Genomic DNA, 19,333 nt, shown 5'->3' on the forward strand with positions numbered 1-19,333 from the left:
CGATGAAATTAGGAAGCTTTTTTCCTTTACTGTTCTTAGGGAGATTTGCTATTTCACAGTATTCTTTGAGTGGAATGGAACGAAATGGACGAACTGGCCTGAAAGTAGCCTTTTTTCAGGACATTTATTCCAGCCTGAAGTCACAGTTGTCATTCGGTGCGCGGGAATCTAAAATTCTCACACTTGATAAAGCACTATGATTCTTCAGTGCTGTGTTATTATGGCTTCCTAGATCCAGCTCTTCTGCCCTAACTACCTCGTGCGTCATCATAACAAATACCCGGTCCTTTTCCTCCTTTGTAGCTGAGAACGTTTTCATAAAAAAAATTGAAAAGTCTGAAAATAAGGCATCCAAATATGCCAAACTTAAGATAGTGGATATGGGGATCACTGAGCAACTGCAGTAACTCCGCTACAAATAGAACGCGGCTGGAGATCGATTCGTTTAGCTGGCGCGCACTAATGAGTGAATATTTTCAGAGCGAACACCCAGGGTCCACTGAGAATCACCAGCGCAATCAGAATCAACCGGATGGTTCCAAACTGTCACGAATCAGGAGAACAACCAGGATCTAACCTATTGCTACTGTACCCCACCAGTTGGGCTTATTCATAAATCAGTTGCCTAATTTGTTTCAAAATACGTGCAACTCATATGCGTTAGCTGACGACTGAGAATCATACAGCGCCAACTTAACAAATGTAGAGCCTAGTTGGCTCCACGTGGCTACGTGACGTCGATATTGCAAAGGTAGTGAAGCTATAACTCTCTATACTAGGAATCAATATTTGATCGAAAGGTTTGTCCATCGTGGTGAATGTGCCTACAGTTTTCATCGCGTAATCTTGGTGCTCAAAACGGAGTTAAGGCACTCAAGATAGGGTTATCTAGTTAGAAAATTGTAACTTTGCTTGATAAGCATTAGACAATTGGGGCTGCAAACACTGTAAGAGGAAAGCAGAAATTGGAACTGAGATATCTAAATCAAAGCCGTATCAGTTTGGCACCACGATCATGATGTGCTGTGTCAATGGGCAGTTGGATCTAGGAAGATTAGGCCGCAGTAGTACCAGAGTAGGAACAACTGATGTTATTCAGCTGAACTGAAGGTTTTCAGTTTATCTGTATCACCAAGTTATCCTCGATCTTCGGAAAATCCACACCAAAGCATACGATAAGAGAAACTTGTCGGAAAAAATTCTGGCATTAAAATTCTTGGCAAAATGCGTCAGCTGTAACCCCACTAGGGAATGGTCGAATACCTTCAGACAGTTGCCGCATTAAGGACGAATTTAGCCGATCTCACAAGTGCCTCGTCCCTCCGATGGGCCATTATCGGACGCATTGTTTAATCAACACGTTTTGGCGATTTTGTTAAAATTACACCTGAAAAGAATATCCAGACCCAAACCAACAGGGTCACCGAGGTGACTAGTAACAAACGGGTCGGATTTCTACAACAAGTCCCAGAATTGTGGGCAATGATTTTTTCAGCAAATAAATGTTTTACCAGACAGGTATGGTAAGGGTAGAACCCAACTAAACTTTCCCAACATATGCGAGTTAAATAACCTGAGATATTTCCAGAAGAGCTTGGCAATCTCTTTCCTAGCAAATCAGATCGAAATCACTAAGTTCATTCTGGTCGCCAAGTTGTAGTCTCTCTCCTGTACACTCGGATGACACAGACATATATATCTATTTGGGGAAAGTTACAGGACTGATGCGACCCATTCTGCCAGACCGTTGACTTCAAGAGTGTTGAGCTTCATCGTGTGTAGACTTATGGTCAGTCGATGTCGGCGACTATTTAATCATGAGCACACAGGCAATATTGATGAACTAGCAAGGAGATAATTTGAATGAGCCGCAAATGTGACAACAAACCACGTTTGTCCCCATCGTCATCGTCACCATCATCATCATCGACGTCGTCATCATGGTCATCATCACCGTCATCGTGGTAGCGACCATTGTGGTGATGATCATGAGAGCCGCTTTCTTTGTTGTGGAGGGTTTTTCTATTCTGTCCTGCAATACAAATTGGGATGTTTTGTATTATCATTTGTCTACGAAAAACATTTTGTTCGAAAGGTTAGAAAACTTACGGGTTGCATTAGTTCATGTATCAATCAATCACATATTATCGATAGTTTTGGTAAGGCTGCAGACTCGTGCTTTACCCGTAGAACAAATTTCCGGAAAATTCAATTCTGGACACTGAATCCCAAGTTGTTGTGTGAAATTTATTCCATAGACAATCACCAGATTAGGCAGTACGCTTCGGTATGAACCTATGTTCATAAGTGATCGTGCAAACCCGATCATAAGTGCATTCGCCTGAACTCGGAAATCTCCTTATTTTTTTACGTGTGTATATTCATAGACTCCAGCCCAGGGAAATGTTGGATATGGTAAAATCATATACGTAGAATCATTGAGCTGTTTGCTGCCCGAAGCATTGCTGGGTGTAATAAATACTTAATTATAGTTAGACATTCTCCCCGGAAGGCGTTTTAGTGTACCATTGTATGGAGCGATCAACAATTCCGGAATATTGACATCAGGTATATGTCTTCTGGTTTTATGCGAATAGATCTTCCACTGCTGCTGAGGAATGGAAGAAGCAATGAGAATCTTAGCCACCAATGTTCTCCAACCAATCATCAATATAACGCCAGAAGCACAAACGTGTTTATACGGTACATCATGGTGTGGGACCAAATTAGCAGTTCTGTTTTTTCTGTATATCCTTGGCTTGTGCAATTTGGTACATTGAGAAAAACTCCAAGTCCTCACCTTCTGGACTGACTGCTGGCGGACGGCTTGAATTTCTACAACGTCTTCCCAGATTTGCGTTTAGTGCTTTTAAAACAGGAAGCTGTCTTTTCCGCCGGATTTGCTTATGCTAGAACCCAGCTGAACTTTCCAGGTTTTCCAAGAATATGGTTTTGCGGACTAATTGATCCGGTGCTGATCTCATTTCTGCTCCTGCGTTGAAAATCTTGAACTTTCATCTAAAACGCTTGAGATTACTGAAACCATCAGGTCCGTATAAATTCATTGCTGCTTCCTGTTTAATGTACACGAACTAGAAATGTTCTCTGGAGCAATCCTAGGTACGAGTAACCTACCATATTACGGAACAACAAACTGAGTTGTCATAGTGAAGTTGTTCGTTTCGGTAATAGAATTGACTTCTCGACATTTTGGAGTTCCGTATCTTCACGAAACTCCCCATGGTGGACAAAAAATGCCGTTACGTTGGTTTGAGCAGTTTGTTCTTCAGTAAGTTCACTGTGTAACTTGTTGAACACTTATGCGGTCACATCACGTCTGTCAGCATCCAGTTGACTTATCCAAAAGCACAACTAAAATAAATGGTTCCCTGAATCATCATCTCCTGGTTCACAATGTTTTCTGTGCCTCGTGTCTGACGCGTTTCGTGTGGGTTCTCATCCTGATAAATTTTCCGTTTCAGCCTCAACCGAGAACATTTGTGGCATATTTTTCAGAATCAGAATGCTGCTGGTGCCGGCATGTTGATAAAATTACTCACTCTAATTAGAGATCGAAGCGAAGTCGGTTTGATGTTGCACAATTTGAATTCAGTTATCTAATAGATTTCGCCCCTAGGGCCATTAGAATCAGCATTCTTGGATTTATTGTACAGTAAAAAATCTGAAAGCTCCTCAGACGTTGCTGTTCCGGAAGTGTTCAGTAAGTTACCGAACCAGGCGACCAGACTGCAAGTTTTACCGAAGACAGCCAATAATCAAGGCCTGGTTGTGTTGAAAAATCAAAAGAAATGTTAGATACTGTCTTCAAAACCTACTCGGGTAGGTGAGTTTGCCCATCAACTCATTAAATTAATTCCTAAATATAACTCCAGCAAACCAAAAACTTTAGCTGGTTCTCTCTACTGATGGAAAGAGACCTTGATGATTGTCTCACCTCTCGCCATAGAGCTTAATCGGCCTTCGGACCCGCCTGCTTTTTCTGACAAGTGTTGTTCATCAATGCAAAACTTTACGGGTTAATAAACATACGCCTATCTTGTGGTCTTCCGAAACTTTCTTTAAATTTATTTGACGGAGGCTTTTACGCTTTCACCCCGCCCCCCAACAAGATCGTAAAATATTTATGGATAAAAATTAGTTGTTCTCAAGTAATCCAATATCTGGAATAATTGTAGTCCACCGACATCGGGAAATCAAGAATGATATTAGGCAGAATGCAGCCGAGACATTTTATGACAGATTTTTTTCCCTAGGGCTCAGTTCACTTCCAGGGAAAACAAATAAATTTCATGAAACCGCATTTGCGTAAAGTACGACAACAACAGCACTCAGAGCACGGAACGAATTGAAACCTGAAAAAGAAAGCTAAATAACCATGGATTGTCTACAGTAATTTTGCGATTGGACATTCATGCGTTTTACGAAGGATGATGACCGATAGTCACTAAAGTGGCCGGAAACCAAAAAAGAATGGAAAGTTTTGTATGATTTAGTAGATACACAAGGGTGAAAGTGGTTATCGAATCGAAACCAAAAGCATAGGCCATCTCGATAAATCAACAATTAGAATATATCTGACGGATTAGCCGTCCGAGATGTCAAAATATTTGACTTTGTTGCCTCTCATCAAAAAGAATTGCCCGATGTTAATAATGTGGCCATCGCTGCTTGAACCGTTAATGCTCTGTCAAAATTGACACAGATTTCGCAGAAAAGATATTAGTAGTCTAAGGGAGTTTCTTGAATAATCATTGTCCAAGCTGGCGTATAACTGACTCCTGGGTTATCGGAGACCGCAAAAGTTAGCAACAAATGGAACTTGGTGAATCGTCAAAGTGGAGACAACTTTACAGTTGGAGGCAAGATCCTGTGTTGGCTGCTGGAAATGCGCGCTCACGTGGTCTATGAATTTTCTAACAAAAATGCATTCTGAATAGCTGTGGTACAACCCATTAAGCTCCAAGTAACTGGCAAAAGTTCATTATGACAGAGTGTTCCGTTGGGAATTCACCGTGCGAGCAAGTAACAAGTTTACTTCAAGTAGAAACTTCTTGCCTCCACTGTGGCCTCATATTACTTCTGTAATCCGAGGTCAGGTGTGTTTCGTTTGGCAAATTTGTAAAAGCATTTAGTTCCATTTAGTCCAGGTTGGTTCCTTACAATTTAACATGCGAGCTAGTATTTGTTTTTACGTCTTTTGCTCTCTAGTTCCTTCACTTCCTTCCTTAGTAACAATGTCCACGTGACTAAAGCTTCTTCGTCATCTGGTTAAAACTTCGTTATATCAACTATATCGGCCATGTTTAGAGACAGTGGAATGAGGAACAACAGGTTATAAACCTTCCCTCCTTTAAAGGAAGCCACACTTTTGCAAAAACATGTTTCATTTCTCACCACAGAAATGTCTGGGATCATATTGCGGTCACAACTATGCTCTTGTGATTTGGCCTTTCGAATACATTGTCACATATAAGTTGGGGAGACGAAATGTTGAACGGACAAATCGTCGGTTGCTAGCCCGGATTTCCCGCGCAGTCACCTGATATCTTATTATGTCTGACATCAAAAGGTCAACAGTCTGCCTGTTCAGACAAATGAATAATTGTGATCTGAATGCATCAATAAAATTTGAAAAACGCATGCCTGTGCTCAAACAGAGATTTAGTAAACGACAACAGAGAGTGCTATTGCAATGTTATCACCGAACATCGCTTATTCAAATCAATACATTCTTGTCACAATCGCATGAGCACTAGATCGTTTTTCGCTGCGGCAATCATTGGCGTAAGTATTGTGGCGCATACACATCTTTGAACCAAGATAAACAGGGTACTAACCCCAGTTTCTGAATAGGCAATTTCTGTTCCGGTGACTAACCGATTAATGCTGCCGATGGAAGACCTGGAATTTACCTAGGAGGGTGTTTCGATTTTGGGACCGTGAGTCTTACCGTGAGTCATACTTTCCAGCCGCCCACTGCCATACTCGTGAGTACTTAAGCGGCGAGGGATCTCATACACCGAGGTACTTCGGAGTTTTACAATATTTCAGTCTGGGGAAATTCTGTGTGCGTTTAAGTTCGGAAAATCGAACGTAGTCGATGGTAAGCGTCTACTAAGGACAAAATTTAATAACAGTTTCCACTGGTTTTTCGTCAGGATGGATCTGTTTTGGAAGGACAGCAAATCGTTCGTCTTTGTCAAACTTTGAAAATCATTGGGTTCCAGAGATTTTCGAACTGAATGAAACCAGTCATTTCATCTTCTCGAACCGACCACAAATTTTGCAGACTTTGACTACTCATGAGTAACTGAAGGATCATATGTCCTTCAGTGATACGACAAGTCGAACGAAATCAAATGGAACCAAGTGGAAAAATACCAAGTAGATGGGGGCTTGTCTTTTCACCATCTCATAAGTATGCTACAGGGCCCATTTTACTTTTAAAAAATGAACCCATGGTGTGTTTGTGCTCCTCACTGAAATACGTTCAAAACAATAGGGGAACGCTGACGGACGTTCGAACCCTGAGTCGCACACCATTTAAGTAGTACTGGTGATTCTTCAGTAAGAATATTCAAGGAAGGGCTCCACAGAATGATGGGCAGTCCATAAAGATTTCTAAATTATTTAGAACTTTGTGAGCTTTTGCCTTATTCATTGGGAAATTCGTGTCTAGAAAGTCTATCACAAATTTTATCTGCATTTCAGTTGCTACGCGAAAGAAGCTAAAGTATGTTTTGTGCTTAGGAGATCTTAGAAACCCTACAAAGAGGATGAAACTCTTCATCTAGGCACCTCGATGGTTACATCCGGATGTAACAGCGTTAGACAGCTGCTCTGGAATGTTGCAAAGGCGCTTTGTGTTTCCTCTCTTGTGGCTAGATTTAATTACCAATGCCCGGGAATTTCTTGCTCTCTTGGAGATGAAGGTTAAGTTGTCACGATGAACGACTTGATCACTGCTGTTGGCTCCGATGGCAACTCTCGGATGCTTTTTACGGCTCGCTTGGATATTCTTCCAACAGACTCTGAAATGAATGGCTCCGGTACTGAGTTGGTTTTTCTGTTGCCTCACTCTCGTCGGACGTCAACAGGAATAGCAAGACAAAATATATCTTTCCGTACCACACATCCTCCGACAGATAATGTGTGACATGTCCCACTAACAAATATTTTTGATCGCGCATTAGGGATAAAGATGTATCATATCGTCTTCTCAGCGTCCTCAGTGCTTATTCAACGTGATCAGAGACGGTTGGGAAAATGACTGCAGTTTAAACTGCACAGATGATCACACCACACACGGAAAACAACAAAAAACGATGTACTGTAGACACAGTAAAATTCGGTGGCCAAAACGCCGTTCAAATGGCTATTTTTGATCCCTCAAAGTTCACGAATTATATGGGAGCAGTTTGCACTTTATCCACGACTTGGGAGACTGCCTTTTTTGCTTAAAAATATTAATTCGGAAAAAGAGCTTCTCATGGTTTATGCAGCCGAAGTTGACCAAGACGTTTTGTAAGTAGATACGGTTGAAGTTTACCCGTAAAATCTGGGGTCAAACATTTAGTATTGTGGTTTTCATAAGAATCTAATTATCCAGTTCCCTTACAATATCCGTTTCTACTGCTGGACGAAATAGCACAGTGGTCAACACGTGACACTGCAGTTCAGGGGGTAACATATTTGTTCCGAGAATAACTTTCGTTATCGTCGGTTACTTGTCTAATTGTTACAAAAGTGGCATCTCGTTAAGTACTTATCAACCAGATCATCTCAGAAAGGTCCAGTACGCGTGAGTTCTGCGCTCAACATGATGAGAACGCAAGATTTAATCAAATCAATGATTGACTGCTAAAGGAAACAATATCAATGTCTTCAGATGAATCGTAGAACACAGGCACAATTGGTTTACATGTTACCAAATTAAGCACGTATCAAAGCATTCAGTCACACCAAATCCGTTAAAGCGTGCAAAGCAGCCAGGACAGACAACAAAACAGAAATAAAAACTCACTTAGTGGTTTGCTAAATGCACAGTGCAATGTTAGCCAAAGTATTAGAAATACCCCGAACATTTTTCAGACTTCTCTGTTCTGCAATGCACTCCTATTTCACCAGGATATTATATAGCCTTAAAAAATCAACTGCAGCAGACACATCAATAGTCTCTTCAGCATTTTGCGTAGAATACAGCATCCTTTAAGTGAATCTGCGTGTGGAGTTTTAAGTGCGATCAACCACATGTTGGTCATGAACGAAATTTGTACACTTCGTTTCAGCACACATCGTTCGCTTGTGAGCAAAGCACTTCTGTCACGCTCTCCAAGCAAGTGACTAGATCACAATACACAATGCTGTTGTTTCAGTCATCACCATAAATGAGCAACTGCCCTATAGAAAACCTCACCAGGGCCAGAAGTGTGTTCAAAATGTTGTCGACAGAGCAAAAGCCTAGAGGTTCATAAAGGTTCTTTCCAAAAACAGATACAATTAACCATCAATGGTGAAAAAGGTGGTGGGAAATACACTGGAATTATTTTTAATACCACAGTGGCTTCTCCTTTTAATATGAAAATAATATCGCAGACTTGAACTAGCTTTCCAAAAGAAGATGCTATTTTACACATTTTTCACTGCGACTGAAAACCGAGTGGGAACTACGAGCCTCCTAGTCGGCCTAACGGTGACCCTAACACTCTCCTTTCCCCTCCATCCTGCGGTTGAATTACACTGTGTAGACATCATCCGTTGTTTCTGGGGCCCGTCGGCTTCGTTGGATGCAACGGACGCACCAAAAAATGTATGTCAGTCTACTCTATCACTTTAGGACCACACCAGCTCCAAATTTGCGAAAATCTGTAGACAAACTTGTGACTTGTTAGTTTTATTGAAGAACTACTAGAGAAAATTCTTTCCAGATCTCATTCACACACTTAATAAAGATAGAAGACGGAGGCGGATAATGTTCAGGAAACCGAGTGGCCGGGAAATAATGGCAGAAATTCTAGAAACTAGGTGGCGCATTGAGGCGATCTCTCCAAACCATTTTAACTTTTTGATGTTTTGTACAAATCAGCCTACTGTGAAGCCTGGAGTTCGTTGCCTTTTGAAAATACTACATTCTGACAGAAGTTCGAAAATTTAGCACTCTCCATAAACTGAAATTATGGTGGAATACATGAGTGTTCCTATACATTACCTATGGGGTGTTTGTGAGTTGGTCGGAATTTCCTGATACCGACTTCATTATGAACACTTGTCAAACTGATACACCTCGGTTTGTCTTGACAACATTTACCAACATGCACAATGGTGACGTTCGCGGCGGATGACTAGTGCCAAGCTCTTCGTGAGCTTTTCCAGCATTCTACTATTGCACTCGCATTCTTAAATGAAGTCACTACACAATAAATTCACAAAATATTATTGGAGGACAGCACCTATATTCGGGTAATTTCAGCTACGCCAGATGTATCAACGCAACAGACAAACCTTCTACTGCCAAGTTTATTAGCGGCGAAGAGCCAAAGATATTCAGTTATACATCCGGAAAGCTCCCTGAAGTTTAATAGGCAGGTTGAAAAAGTATATTGTACATGATGTAACCTTCCCGTATAAATGTAATGCACGAGACGCTAGTCGCTCAACAGTTCTCAGAGCGTAGATAATCGCAATTGTGTGCCCACGTTTCATTTTTCAAATTAAAAAGCGCAAACCCTCGCAAGTCCTTTGAGATGGTCAGGCAGGGTTCCTAGGGTTTTCGCATTTCCGTGTTTGATGATTCGACAATGTTTTGCTTGGATTATGGATGTGACCTGACAAGTTCTTTTAGCTGACGAACCTTGAAAGCGACGTATGAAAAACAATTTGTCTTCTACGCGGTCCGATTACTATACACATTAACTGTACTCTAACGGGATTGTTTGCCGGAAGCAGTGTTCACTTAGATTGCAGCATAAGCAGTTAATAAAACCAAAGTAGAATTGTTCCAAATTCATAATTTATTACATTCTACACTGTTCCCAGTGAGATATTTTGTATCCTGATTTCATGATGCCTGAAAGTAACCAGTTAGCGAAATTCGGAGCCTCCAATATTGACACCCGCAAAATGCAGCATTCTTTGTTATTCAGTACATTCGACCAGACCGACTCAACGCAACATAAAGAAGTTTTAACTTTCTATGTGCACTGGAAAGCTCGTCTTATATGAAGACCGGAAACACGCAGTCAGGTATTTTGGCCGTTGCAGATTACCTGTCTTATCCCCAATATTTATCCACCCCAAAGAGATTTTTGCATGCTCCGATCTCTTGAAGACCATTTCATAATTTGGGAAATTTCCTCCCAGGTAATGAAGTGGTATTTGATCCACTTATACAACAGTGGCCTGACTAATCTCCAGTAGCGTGATGAAAGGAAGAGATCACGTATAATATACCATAAATAGTATTGGAAGACCCGATAGAATTGACCAAGAAAATGACACCAAATATACTTGCAGCCACAATGGTTGAGTCTCAGACGCAGTCATCGGCTGTGGTTAGCATTGTCGGATTTTTTCTTCTAACATTTAGTCAGCAAGAACACTTTACGCATAACGAAGGTGCTTATCCGAATTTGTCGCAGGGTGACACGAAACCGGATAATCACGTCATATCGCGTTTGTTTTCACCAAATTAAGGTATATTATTCCCATTATTCTTAGCTCTTAACCTCAGAATTATGTTTAACTCCGCATCAGTCGTTCTTGAGTCCTGAATAGATTCGGTGAAATTGTACTCATTAAGGTTATTGTTTTAATACGATCAAAAGCTGTACTTTTCAGTAGTCAGCAGTTCTTGGGTTTTTCAATAATGACAGCATGGGAGCAGGTTAATTTACGCAAGCAATTACGAGATGAAGTCCGAAGTATTACTAAATCCGATTCCACCTGTCCCTGTCACAAACCACGCCATTTATTTTGCCTTCTTGATGCGCGACATAATTTTCCTGAAACTTCAGCTCCACCACCGCACATGATGGTCGTAAGTAAGGGCAAACTTTAACAGAGGTATATTTCTCTCCCCATAATGGGAAAACGCTGTTGCATCTGAACGTTAGCAATGTGCACAGGATCAATTCCGCTTTGACGAGAAATCTATGCTAATATTATCTAGTACATTTTTGAATTATAAAGTAAAATGTGTAAAAGTTCCGGCCGGTCTTCAGGAGGTAACCGATAAGAGTCTGTGCAAATAAATCGCTTCGGAGGAGCGCTATATTACTTTATATTTACTTTGGGAATTAGATCTCGTAATTTTTTGAAAATTTGTGTGACCTCAGGGAAGCTTGGTTTTCGTGTTGCGCAAGCTTCAAAAATCTTTCTTTTCTCTCTTTTCAGTGCTTGAATTCAGCGGGAATTCTATCAAAATAGCTAGTCTTTGAGAGGAAGTGTATCAATAATAAAGTTACTATAAAGCAGGCGACGGTTCTAAGCAACCAGATCAAATTTGCTACTTGGGTGGCTGTCGTAGAAACTGGTCGACGGCTATCGTCATGGACGCCATTCAGCGGATATTGTTGGCCAGGCTAAAAGTAAAAATTTGTTTTCAAAAGCGAATAAATTAATCTATCGTTTAGAATAATGCACCATTTTTTCTAAAATTTTACACTAATTTCTGCATGATAACGTGATGATTTATGGCCGTCTAAACAGACAGAGTGGAGATCCATAGGCCATTCGTACGCTTTCCGTTCTGCTCCTGCTATTGTAAATATGACCAAACATTCAAGCCAGTTGCCTTTGATACAATAGATTGATAGTTCTTCACATTCTACCTGCAGATAAATAAAAACACTTTGCAAGGATTGTGTGAGCATTTCAACTGTTGTAGTTAAAGTCTTTCTCTCTCTTAAATTCACGCCAATTCACTTATACCTAACTGAAATTGCCTACTTTGGAACTGATGATAGCGAATAAAGAAAGTGCAAGTAAAACTTCTAAATTATGCGGACTTTTGACAAACGCATACTGAAGAGAGAAATCTTGCCAAACAACAGGATGGATAGAGAGATGGATGGATCAGAGACAACCACGTTCATACTGCATGTCACTCACAGTCTACTGTGAAGCCAGCGCAAAGGCATACTGTTAGTAAGGCGTTTTAGTATTTGATTACGTGTACACGAGCCAACAAACAAACTTTCTAAAATCTCCCCGTGCAATATACCTTGCTAGTCGCAGAGTGACCACACGACATGACGCTCAAGGTCAGCTTATCAGCACTTAGCTGAATTAGAAAAGAATAGAGAGTTTTCCACCCTAGACCTTGTCTGAGTCGGGGCCGCCCTACTACAATCAAGCAACTACAGATTTATTCTCCAAACTGATTTATCGTCTTTTTAGTATCCTCACTTTTACTATTGGTTGCATCGCATCTGGTACCGAGAATTCTACAGATATTTCAACGTTCGGTGCGATGTATCTACTGATCCCACTGGCGAAGCACACGTCAAGTCTGTTACTGATCCGATCCAAACGTGCCTGATAACGGACGGATGGTTGTTATAATGGCTTCTTGATCAGAGCTTGTGAAATTCTGGCCCCTTTTGCACAATAACACTAAAGGGAATCCATGAGGTCAAAACCAGCAGTATAATCTAACGGTTGCTGCTGTGTTCCTTGGACCGGTAGCTTCCGGCTTATAACTGTCGTTTCCTGTCCATGTAGAGTGCCATAAGCTTTGGTTTGACACACTGACTACTGATTTACAAGAAGCATAATGGTTGGTAGCAAACATTTCTCATCCGGCTTCCGGTAAACCGGTCGGGCACAGTTAAACGGTTGACTGAAGCCAAAATCAGTTGAGGAATTCGTTCAGTTCGTTGGTAAACGAAAGCGAAACACGTAGCTTGAGGGTTTCAGGTATGTTTCTGATCAGTAGAAACATCAGAACATTCTTGTGATGTGACGGCCTTTTGGTGCATGCCTACCAAGAAGTCAGAAATAGTTACCAGGTGTATGGTAATACTAGCCTTGGCGAAAACAGTCGAGCAATGAAGTGCGGGTTCGAATAATTGGCTTTCCAGCCAGTATTTCACGTTTCATTCAGGAAGCTGACATGAATTCATTCTTCAAAATCGAACTTGTAAAATGCACTTTTCTTTCTTCTCTTTTTCTTCCTTCTTTCTTTCTTTCCTCCTCCTTCCGTTCCTTTGATTGTTTTTGAAATTGGTCATCAGTCTGACTTGAAATATCGTGTCAATAAGTGAACGTCCAAAACTCACATCACTATATTCAGCACATTCATGAGAATGATATGGGAAGCTGATTCACCTTAGTCAGCTTCTTATGATATGAAAAGCAGAAGTTGGCCAGTTGATTGCATGCAATCCAGCACAAAGCCAGCTGATCTTCTCTCATAGTGCAGTGAAGCTTGACTTAAAATAACACAAGATGGTCGACTGACGGATACGATCAGCAGCTTTTATTCAGCTGGATGGAAACAAGCTTTTGGATATTCGGTTGTCCCTGATAGAATATTTTCCCTCACGAAGTCAATGGAATACAGTAGAGGTGGTCTAGGATCTCTTTCAAAGAAGACACCCAATGCTCCAAATTTAATGAGGCGTTTGTCAAATAAGCACGCTTGAAAAACGTTTACTCTAAGAAACATGCGTCATAGGCAATACGGCCTAATTTTTATCAGACTAAGTTCGACATAAAGCAGTCTCACATCAACGTATCCACAACTGCCCGCATTCAACCAGTGAGCAGTCCAGCAGGACAGACCAGGTCATACGACTTGTGGTTTGTGCGACATAAACCGCCCATAAACAGTCAACGAATGGCAGTGAATTTCGAAACATGATAGCTAGTTGAGAGAAATTTAAATTGTATACTGCTCAATTAAACCTAATCAGTCTGAATTGCATATGATATTTTCATGCCCTTCCCATAAACTTATTCTTCAAGGTTTTAAAAATTGATCAGAAATTCATTACATCTAACAGTGAGCCAAATTTCCGCTACTCAAGCATTATCTCACGGAATTCGTGAGTTGACCTTCACGTCAGGCTTGAATTTTCTTCGTTTAGGTAATAAATACTAGTGTATGTAGGGCTAGAAAAATCAGTTGTTCACTGTTGAGCTGGATTAACGCCAACGGTTGATTCTGATAACCTGGCATAGGAAGTTTCAAAAAGCTCAACAACTATGTAGTACGATTACATCTATTATTACAGGTGAATAAAAACAGGCCTCCAATATTGGACATTTTATTCGGACTGGAACACCATGAAGACTGTTTTCTCTGGGTATATTATCTTCTGGTCACAAGACTATTTAAAAATTGTACACGACAATTATCTTCCACCACAGAAAAGGTTCAAACCAGTTCTGCTTTCATATTTTAAAGGGTGCATATTTCACATTAGATGCTGAGAATTTTGTCGCTCATGGAATCGACAGACTCTGTCAAGATTTGTATATTTCACATGATAATAAGCTCAAAACTTTGTGAGATTTTCATTCCATGATTAAGTTGGAAAGTGTGTGAACACATTGGGCGTTTGTTTTTGCCAAATAATCTGTCTCGGAAAACTCAATTTCTGTCACACTGACGGCTGGATACTGCATCCCAGTCATGTGATTGCAAACCAGGAAATTGATTCAGGTAGATAGAATTTCGATTGAAACACGTGTGTCAACGTGTTTACTGACCCAACAATGAGTAAATGGATGCTGGAGGCGGACCTCTGGGTTTTTTGTCGAGACTTTTAGTCAGAGACGAGACTGATTATTGACTTTGTATTTTATTAGCAATTTGAACGGAGACAACACTTGGTGTCGCGATGAAAAAATGCAGAATACAGTTGTTGATGGTCCAGCGTCTGTTAATATCACCAGCGAAGCCATGGAAAAGACACTTCTTAAGGTAGACAATCTAAGCAGAACTGCCTACCTGGATTGCTGCATTCTAATGACTATTTGGTGTTTTCTTACGATCGATGAGTCACTTGGTAACTGCAAAAAGCATATATGGGTGTCACAAAAGTGAAAATGCTCTGAAAAGTCTGCTTGGGTTCAGCAATCTGTTGGATCGGTCCACACTTATTCAGTCGACTAATTTAACGCCCAGGAAGCGTTGTGAGTTTGCAGTCTCCTCCTCGGGACAGAGACCCATTTGATTGCTTGACACTATACGTGGCAATTCTGCGTGGCATCACATATGGCCCGTGGGTTGCATATCAGTCCCAGCCGGTATCATAGAGCTCACAGTCGCAGTACTAGAATTCATTCATTACAAATTAAAATATGGGGAGAAATACGTGCACAGATAGCAAGTACTGCATGACAAATATGAAATTTCTAATGCTGTTTAGCGTGTGAAATGTGCCAGCTCAATGAAGATTCAAACATCATCCGCAAAGTGCTCGTCACGCTTTGTCACGTGGGAAAAACAATGCAAAGAAAAAACAGCCAACATCATGTATCTTGCACAACTGGAAGCTTACGAGGAAAGTCCGAAACAATAAGCCATAATAAATGATTGAGGTGATTGAGGTCAGTTCACTAACAGCCCTCGCAAGATGACGAGATGAGGTAAATAATCAAAGGTTGAGGAACCAAAAACTTCCGATGCAACACAGAACTGTTAAGATATCGAGGAAATCCACTACATCAGCACCATACTTCTACTTCTCATTCCACAAGGTTCAACACCATTCCTTTTGGCTGAAGTTCTCAAACAATAATCAAGTCAGGTTTCACTATATATATATATATATATATATATGTGAACTGCGAGGTACAGTAGTCTAGAAGTTAGAGAACCTTTTTTTATTTTCCTCGTAGTCCAATTAGATATGCACGAAATGCACCATACTTTGCAGCTATCCCCGGTGTCCTAAACAACAGCTATTCTGGTCACCTCAATGGGGCCAGAGTTTCTCATTGTCGCTATTGGTTGCTTGCGTCAGACTTGAAAGGTGCAGCTGAGTGGCTTAAATGCAAGCAATCGAATTAAAAATGATCAGATGGCTGAAATTCAAAACAGGCATGGGATTATTGGTACGTTGTTTAGCGCCAAGCCCGTATGAGGAGCAGAATTTCCATAGTGTTCTCCGCTATATTGAGATTGTTATGCCATGAATCCATGTCTAGTGGGTGGAGTATGGTCGTAACAGCGGGAACTACTGAGGAGGCATAAGAGTAGTATGTCTTCTCGTAACTCCGCATCTAATGGGAAGTAGAGTTTATTACGGAATTTGTGGAAATAATCTGCAGCATTTGTTTACAGATGCGTCACAGTCAATGAATAACCGGGGAAGTTCAGGAAAAAGCGTTCAAGAAGAAGACGGGAATTCAGCGTTTAAAAGATAAGATGTATACGAGAGGTTTACTATCCTGTCCGATAGTTTGTAAATGTTTAGTTGGTGTTTTGCAAAAAAAACTCCGCATGGAGAACCTTCCTCCCTTCATGGTCACCATAATCACAATCATCACCGTAATCGCCACCACTTTTATGTAGTCAGTCGACCCCAGCAGCCACCATATTTCCTTTAGTGATCATACATACAACTTCGACCAAAAACAGTTGGCTGAAATTAAAAAAGGCGCAGGATTGTTGGCACATTGTTTAGAATTCAGCCCGTATATGGAGCAGATATGCCATAGTGTTCTTTGCTATATCAGGATTGTTGAGCTATGACTCCATGACTATTGGGTAAAGTATGTGTAGGCATTTGGGGTGTATAAATTCAAAATTTGTTAGCTATGAACAGGTCGTCTGAAGTAATTTTTCCAAAATTTCGAGCCCGTTGCGGCAACCTAGGTATATATGGACTATGTCTGTCTCGCTGGCAACTGGACCTCCTTAATCTCCATCCGTTAATGTCATTTAGAGGGAGAATTGGTCACATTATCGAGCAGTTTTAGCAGCTGGTTTCTGTGGCTTCATATTCCATTCCATTTGGGATTTGACTGGAAGCCCGATAAGGTCATGGTATCGGCCAGACCACGACGCGGTGATGGATTCTTCAACAAATCAGACAGGTTCGTCTAAGAAATGGGTCGCCTAATATTTTCGTGTATATTCGAATACCAGAATCTCCTCAGAAACTTGAACGTCAATCAGTAAATATTCTCTTATCAGCGCGAATTTAGAAGCCTCGACCCTCGAGAGCAACTCACTGCACAAACAAAACAATTGCGTGCGGTCAGGTGACTTGGAGCTGGTGGCACAATCGCGTATTCGGAAATCCAACAAATACATTTGCCTCTATGATGAACAGCAAGTGATGGACCGAGTCTATTTTAATTAATTCTGCAAAAGCGCACCTCCGATTGGGGCAAAATCCAATAGAACTGTACCGTGTAATAAACCACTGTGAGATTGTCACCACAGTTTCGGTGGCGGCAAAGTGAAATCCAACCAGAGACTTTAATCTTAAATACAGTAGCTAAAGATTGAGGTTTCAAAGCGAGTTACTGTGAGAGATCTTTCGAACAAGCACAGACATGAACGAAGACATCCACAACCTACGGTTTCATCAAGAAAATACATCACAAAAACTCGAAAAGAAAGGATGGCACGAAACTGAAGTTCCTCAGAACCGGATTAGTTGAGTATGGAAAATTCGGAAATGACAAGCTCGGGAACAACGTGATTATGGTGGATAACTCTGGGATCATTGAAGGATAGGTACCTGAGGGAAACTACTCGAATGTTTGAGGAAAGTTTTGTTCGACAGCTGATGACTGATTCCGCTCTTATTGAGGCTCATCTAACATTTAAAGCCTCCCAGTCTTCATTGGTCTTGCATCCTTCATGAGCCGGAAACTTACGGAATCCCTCGACTACGCCTTTTTGTTTACCCATTCGATCTTGATACAAGACTCAACTGAATCCCATATAAATCCTGATTATCATATTTCTCAACCTCATTTACCGTATAGTGTACTAGTTTTTATCGTGCGTAGATCGAACCGAAGAGAGGAGTTTATCATAAGAGGTCCGTTAGGGTGTAGACTGGGTTGACATTTTTGGCACCTTAGATTTTGCAGAATGACAAATAGTTCATGTTAGGAGCGCTTCGGGGCATGGGAAAACCCATCCGTGTTAGATCAGCATACTTAGTTCACATTTGCACTTTTACAGCATACAAGTTTATTAAAGATTTCAAAATAAACTATGCCTAAAAATCTAGTAGAGTCAAAAGGCTATATTTACCCGACCATTTTCGCATCCTCAATAATAATAAGAGAATAGAGGCGGATATCCAGAGCACGCACCTACATATCACCCACTGTCTTGCGCAAAATATGCGCAACAGAAATGTTCAACAGAAATGTTTACTGAGAGGAAATCAGTGTCGGGGACCTATAACACCTAGACTCACTTTTCGCAGACTTATTCACGTTGTGACTGGCGATAGCCATAATGATAAATGGCATATCAAATCGTGCCACCCAGACAAAATGCCGTTTCTGTGGTTTCCAACAACTGTAAAAGCTCTTTTATGAGCCACTGCGTTCAGTGTGATGGAGTAAACAACACATGATCATTTCTAAAAGTTAGACTAGCCAGGGGAAGAAAATTCGGTCACTTCAAAGAACTGTAAATGGTGAAAACAGATTAGGTGTAGTAGTATTCTTGGATTTTATAGTATTTAGACTAATGCAGTATCGTATCCAACGTCTGAGGTAGAACACGTAGAATCACTTTATTCTGAACGCTTAAGAACTAAAAATGTTAGCTTTAGCACAGCGTGATCTTAGCTATCCGCGGCCACTGTCGGTTTCTATGAGCCTGTCGTTCAAAACAGTGTTCTCGTTCAGCGGTTGTCGGTCATCTGCAAAGCCTAGGACGGGACAAGACACTGTGGCCTGGTGGTGCGCAGGCGGATTCTACCTCGGAAAGGGATCAGGGGATAGTGAGTATGTTCGAGAGTGTGACCTCCGGTTATAATGAGACGCTTCAGTCCTAACAAACTCAATATGTATCATCCTCAGTCTCTCTGCGGCTGGCTAAGTGTACCGAAGGATATCCCAGTGATTTGCGTCCGTAGCACTCAACGGCATGCCATTTGTGAACAAACATTCTGATGCATCCGAAAAGTGTATACAAATGCTGCTATTAATTTGGTGTCAGGTACTCCGCAATATAGTTAGCGATCCCGCATTTGGCATGATTCTGAGCTCTCCGGATCCAAAATAAGTTTGTGAACAAATGGTGGTTGAACGGGAAGATAGATCTTGCGTGCTGCGCCAGTTGGTCGCGTCGCCTCTTTCAAATCAGTTGCTTATTCTACCAAAACCC

Source organism: Opisthorchis viverrini (assembly GCF_000715545.1).
Source record: "Opisthorchis viverrini unplaced genomic scaffold opera_v5_93, whole genome shotgun sequence".
Taxonomy (NCBI): Eukaryota; Metazoa; Platyhelminthes; class Trematoda; order Opisthorchiida; family Opisthorchiidae; genus Opisthorchis; species Opisthorchis viverrini.